A 7,081-nucleotide genomic window follows, 5' to 3' on the forward strand; every position below is an offset into this window, starting at 1 on the left:
TCTAACAGAGCTGTAGGATTCATGAGATAAGCAAAATGCCTCAATGGCCCTCAAATTGTTACAAAATTCAACTTTTTGGCTCCAACTTATAAGTTTTAACCTTTCTACTAATTAAAATGTATAATTCTAACATTTCCGTTGACTTATTATATCGATCAGAAACATCTATTGATGAAGAATCAGAAATGTGACCAGCCAACCTATTATTTGATAAATCAAGAAGGTTTAGGTGCTGTAATGTAAAGCTGAGAATTGATTATTTGAGAGATTTAGTAAATTCAATTTTGAAAAGGAGCCAAGGCTTATGGAATATTCCGAAAAAATGAATTGTGTGCTAGATTTATGTCATTAAGAAAAGCATATGAACTGAGCGAACCTAGAATAACATTGAAAAATGAGTTAAATTCCAACAAACGCAATTCAATATTTTAGTGTGTTTGGATTAAGATGGTTTGAGATAAAATAATTTACTTCACAAATCCTAATCACATTTTTATCTCACATACATCACATCACAAAAAGTGTTACAGTAATTATCTCAAATAAATTATCCAAATAAACTCCTATCCAAACTAAGTTGCCTATCCTTGTTGGAATTTCTTTGCTTAGGGTTTTGGTTTTCAATTAATTTTGCTCAACTTGAGCAATGGGAAATTTGGTAAATTAGTTTGATTCAAATAGGGGTAAAACAATTTTACCCTAGCACGTCTTGTGAGGATGAAAATGCCCCTTGATTATGCCCCGTCATGCACATGGTGATGTTTCTGTTCAACATAATGACTCAAGTTGATGCAAGGGTCAAGATTATACATTCTATTTAGTTGGAGGGGTAAAATTCACCAGTTAATATTTAGAGAGATAAAAGTTGAACTTTACAATAGTTTGAGTGTCATTGCTGCACACATCGTGCTATTTTTGTTAAACATAACGAACCAAGTTGATGGAAGGGGTAGGATTATATGTTTTCATTAGTTGGAGGGTTAAAACTTATCAATTAATAGTTGGACAGTCAAAAGTTAAATTTCTTAATAGTTTGAGGGCCACTAAAACATTTTGCCCTAGAAGTAATAAACCCAATAAATCAAGGCCCAAAATCAGACAATTAAAAATGAAAGAAACGCCCAATCAAAAAGATGGCGGGAAACGAAAAGAGAAGAAACCATGAACATTTTTGGATTACAAAAATATGATGTCAATTTTCACCTGGCATGCTGCCCCCTTTTTGCTCATAAGTCATAGTAACCTTCATGTAATGGTTTCTGTGCCAACTTTAGTATTGGTATTAAATGATTGCTAGCTTATGGTTTTCTCCATTTTCTAAATCTTCTTGTATTAAACAAGTTACATGGTATAGAATTTGACAATTACAGAATTGAGAAGATGCCAAGAACCTTTTAAGATATGTTAAATCACAAGTTACACGGCATAGAATATCACAATTTTCACCATTAAACATCAGACCAGAAAAGAACCTGGAGAGCATTTTACAAACGGATTTTGATGGATCATAGAGTATAAACACTATCAAACATCAAACCCGAAAAGAGCATGGAGAACATTTTACAAATAGATTATCATGGATAATGTTGGATTGATAGAATGCATGACTGCGCTCGCCCCTGCAATGACAAAGTTACACAGCTGCATTAAGGTCAAACCAAATAATCTGGAAAGCTCCAGAAATTGCTTTAATAAACATGAATTATTATATCATCGAACTGATTCAACGTGATGACGAAGGGCCATGAGTAATTTTATAGCTAACCTGATGAGTGGAATGATCGCTCCAAGTCAAGAAGAAACAATGAATGCATCAGGCTTCAAATTGGGAACAGAAATATGTGTCTAACCTGATCAAGCGTGGTGAGAGGAAATCTCCTCTGCTTCTGAGGAAATCTCCTCCGATGGAATTGTCTCTGCTTCATATCGATAACAATGTTTAATAAAAATCTCTAGATCCTCATTTCCCATATCCATCTGTTCTTGCTGAATTTGCTTCACTGAATTTGCAACAGACACATGACACCCTTTTACCTCAATCATTTCAAGAGTCTCACATTCCCCTAAACAAGAAGGGACCTCCACCAGGTGCAGGCACGAGTGCACCACCAATTTCTCAAGACGGGAAAAACTATCGGAAGTTGCACTCCAATTGCGAATGTCCGACACTAATAATTCCAAGACTCGGAGGTTAAGTGATAGGTTGCAATTTATTCACTTATTTTATTATTAATTTCCCCTATTACTTGACCTGATGTGAATTAATTATTAGATTCTACTCACTTTTCGTAATTTACATTTATTTCAGGGAGTAGAACGAAAATATAATAACAGGTGCTAATTTGGCAGGAAAAGAGTCCAGATGATAGAGCTTATTCTAGGGGCATTTTTGGAACAACAAACGTGAGCCCTTGTTGGGCAAATTGGGCCGAAGTCTTCACTTTCCTGCACAGGAGCCGCCGCAAGGAGTATTCCTTTATATAGGAAAATTACGCAGGAAAAAGGGAGTTTTCTTCTTCTGGTGCGGCGGACGCCGCACAGGAGCAATAGGCTAATTGGAATAGGAGTTGCGCAGAGGAAGAGCAGTGACTCTCTTCTTAGTTTCTTTTGTCCTTTAGCTTAGTTTCTTTTGACTTTTCTTTCTTTTTAGCTTTTAGTAGTTCCTTGTCTTCCTTCTAATGTTAGCCAAGAGTACAAGCAATCAATCAACTCCTGTAGCTTACTTTTCTTATTGATTTGAGCGAATTGAATTTGCCCAATTCATGGATACGAAGGTCGCAGCTATTGCCGCAATTTCTGGTGGGTTTAGTTCATCAAACATGAACTAATTTCACCACTCTAGTCAAGAACAACGGAGGATTTGGTTCTACTAAATTTGTGAGATCGAATTGGTTTTTATATATTTCCATTATTCACTGGTATTTGTCTATCTTCTGCTTTATGTTCATATGGTTGTTTTGTTATTCGATTATCCAGGGCCCGGATTCTAGATTAATTCAATAACCTGAAGCCAATTAGGGTAGTTAAATCCGTAATTGTTTAATTATTCTAAACTGGTGGTAACTGGCATGATTGGGTTTGTGTCAGGGAGATAGACAGGCTAACTTAAAGAGACCCTCGTAGCGTGTTGATTGGTTAGAATTAGGCTCTTCTAATTATTCATGCAATTAGGGAATTAAATTTCTATGGTCGTACCTAGGGTTGTTTCCTGATTAGAGAAATAGTCAACGGTCGTACCTTGGCTATCGACAAATTGAGGAAGAGTTGGTTGTTTATCGCATGTATGACAACTATAACTAATTTATCAGATAGTAACTGGAATAATCCTTGCATCTGTGATCGAATTAAGTGGACCATCTCCGAAGTTGTCCCTTGGCTAGAGTTCGTCCATTATCATTTTTATTGTGATAATTAGTTATTTGAGTTGTAGTTATTTTATTTCATTTTATTCCAAGTAATTTAGTTACTCTCATTTTCAAAAACCCCCCATATCTGGAACTTGAGAAGAAATTAAATTGTCCTCAGTCCCTGTGGATTCGACCCTGCTTACCGCTATATACAGAAATTATATTTTGTTTAAGCAGGTATTTATTATTGCACAGGTTCGGCACCTGTCAATTTTTGGCGCCGTTGCCGGGGACTGGTGTCAGATTAATTTGTTTCTTTTCGAGTTCACCTTGTTTTCATTTTTAATTTATTTTTTTTTATTATTTTTTTCCCTTTATTTTTTTTTATATTGTTTATGGCTGCTAACATTCCATATTTTGATGATAGACTGGACTTTGTTCTCGAATGGGGTTATGAGACTCATGTTTTTCCTAATGATCAATGGGCTGTTGCAAATTGTGGAACTTATTTTGATTCAGGTTATTCAACTAACACATGCCCCGCATTTCAAGATAATCTAAGCGCTCCAATTGATACTTTTGGAGATTTTCCACACCAATATCAAACGTGGTATGACCCTTATTCAAACGGGTATGATCAAGGATGGTGGGATAATTCCAATTTTGATTATGCGACCGGGCCAATGGATTTTCAACAGCAAGAGTCTCAGCAATCGTCCTCCGTGTCAGGTATGTCTCTTGAAGAAATGATAGACTTACTAATTGCTAATTCAAATCGATTTCATCAGGAGACACAAGCGAGCCTAAATCGATTTCATCAGAAGACACAAGCGAGCTGTCGCGACCTGGCGGATCAACTGCGTCAATTGACAGTCAGGATAGAGCGATTAGAGGCTCACCTTGAAGAATTGCCCTCACAAACCAATATCAATCTTGAGGAAGATGAGAGTGCAATTGTCCGGCCAAATGACATGGAACTGCAAGAGTTTCAAGAAAACGGATTTAAAGATGCAGTTGAAAAGGAAGCTGAAGTGCAAGAAATGAGACTCCAGGATCAACTCATTCAAGTGAACGATTCCAGTGAAAAATCTCCAAATGCGGTGACATCTTCTCCACTCCTTAATTAATATTTTCCTGACTCCTATTCTTCAACTCCTGTTACTGAAATAGATTTTATTATACCAGAAAATTTAATATTTCATGACAGGAATAAGTTAAGAGTGGAGATGGCAAAATATCTTGAACCAATGAATGTGTGTGATGGAGGAGTGAGTGGAGAATGCAGATCATTGTTGACTTGTTTAGCACCATTTACTAGTCCATGGAAGCCCGTAACTCGTGTGCCCAAGAATTACTCCATCTATGAGGGTTACCAGGATCACATTGAAGATGAATCATTAAGACGAGCCACAAGATTTTATCCTCCATGAACAAAACATGACCATGTCTAGCCAAAGACATAAAAGAAAGGCGCTCATTGGGAGGCAACCCAATTGTTTCTTTCAATTGCTTATTGGTTTAGTGACATAGTTTAAATCTGTTTTCCCTTTAATTTGACTGATTGTGGGTGTTGATCTTCGTCTTTGCTGATTTGTAAGTGACCTTCACCCATGACGCGCCCGCGTGATGATGTGCAGGAAGCTCACGATCAGGAATTTCTGAACTTCTGGGAGCTCTCTTGCCCTCATGACGTGCCCGCGTGGTGACGTGCAGATAGCTCACGAGCAGAAACTTCTGGGAGCTCTCTTGCCCGCATGGCGTGCCCGCGTCACGTTCGCGGGAAAGGTAAGGATTAAAAAAAAAAAAAAAAAAAAAAGAGAAATTTTTTCAACCGTAGCTAGGTTTCTCAATTATCAAAAAAAAAAAAAGAAAAAAAAATTTCTCAATTATCAAGAAAAAAACAAAAACAAAAACAAACAAACAAAAAAAAAGTTTTTTTTCCTTCTTTTCTTTTCTTTCTTTCCTTTCTTTTTCTTTCTTTCTCTTTTCTTTCCTTCTTCTCCTCTGTTCGCTCTGTCCGCCGCTCGTGCCCACCGCCATCTCAAACTCCACCGCGCGCCACCCCCTTCCTCAACTCAATCGCGCGCCCCGCCGCCGCTCTCCGCTGCTCTCCACCAGATCGCGCGCAGCCCGCGACCCCGGCGCGCCACTAAGCCGCGGCCCAGCCTCTGCGCCGCCGCTGCTAAAGCCCCACGCGACTCCCTCCGCAAGTGGCGACGAGCCCACAGGGACGTGCAGCAGCCTCTGTCCAGCAGCCATGCTCTGCGCACGGACGCAGCCATCCACCACCAACTTCAACGCCGCTTCTCTGTCTGCCGCCTGGGGTAGTCCCAGTGGAGGTATTCGACACTTGCCCCCCAATTTCTCAGTGTTAGTCGGTGATATTTGGTAGTAGCTTATGCATATTTGGGTGATTTCCACCAGTGGTATTGGTTAGATTATTCTAGCTTGGAATTGCTAATTCTTTTGGGGTGGGTGAAGTTGTGCATTTAATTGGCCATCTGGAGCCACTTGTTGCAATTTTGGGGTGATTGGATGATTCCTGTAGTTGAATTGGGTGGAATTTGTGGCATTTGTGTTGCCTGTTGAAATTGGACGAAATTACTTCAATTGTTGGGAGTGGTCTGTCCATTGTTTCCAATGCTGCTTCACGAGATATTCTATTATAAATCTGGGGTCCCGCTGATTGCTTTGTCCATTATACTTTTAGCCCTATGTTGACTTTCTTTGGAGATTCGGAATTATTCACTGGTTACTGGATAAATATTGGGGCTTATTGCTTGAATTGTTAGGACTGTAGTAGCGCAAATTTCTGGGTTGTTTGTTGAATCGGAAGGGCATTGTGACCCCTGTATCGCTTCTTGAAGTTGGTTAACTAATTTTGGTTTACTGGGTGTGTTTAGTCTCTTGATTTCACTTGCCTTCCGTAGTCGTTGCAATTGAGTTCATTTGCTGCCTTTGTTGGAGTATCTGTTGCGAGTGTGGCATTGTATAGCTTCTACTGTTAGCTGATGCATTGGGGGCCATAGGTAGCATTTACTCTGCTCTGTTATATCTATTTCATTGATTTTGGACTACGTTTTGCACCAGTGGTACTGGTTGGGGTATTTTGATTAGCATTTGTTATTTCCAATTGGTTGGCTGCCTGATTAAAAAGGAAAAACTTGTGATTGTGTGGTTATTGTCTACTTTCTATACTGCTATTGCTGGAATTGCCGCTTCTGAGTTGAAAATTAACTATCCACTTGGAGACTTTGTTGAGATTTTGGGTGGATAGAGTTGTGCATTTGCTGGTTGAATTGAGTTATGATGTCTCAGAACTGGGGCATGTACTTCACCACATTGGTTTCCCTCCGCAGCTGCCAAATACCCTTAGCCACTCGAGAGGGAAGTTTCTTTGTCCTCTTCACTTTAATTGTTTTATTCCCTCCATTGAGGACAATGTAGGATCTAGGTGTGGGGGGGGACAGCTGTGCTAGTTTCTTTGCTAGTTTCTTTTTCTAGTTCTTAGTTTTCAGATATTTTTCTTTTATTTTTAGTCTGTTATTTGTCTAGTTTTCGTTTACATTTTGTCATTTATCTGTCTAGCTCTCCTATGACTGCCAAATTTGATGTTGGATTGTTGCCCATATTTCTACTTTTGCCAAGTTTTAATCATTGAAATGCAACAATTTTAATTAAAAGACATAATGGTAATTTGGTGATAACAAAAATTAAGATAAAAAAGTGCTTAC

This window comes from Coffea arabica, chromosome 7c (assembly GCF_036785885.1).
Source record: "Coffea arabica cultivar ET-39 chromosome 7c, Coffea Arabica ET-39 HiFi, whole genome shotgun sequence".
In the NCBI taxonomy this organism is placed as follows: domain Eukaryota; kingdom Viridiplantae; phylum Streptophyta; class Magnoliopsida; order Gentianales; family Rubiaceae; genus Coffea; species Coffea arabica.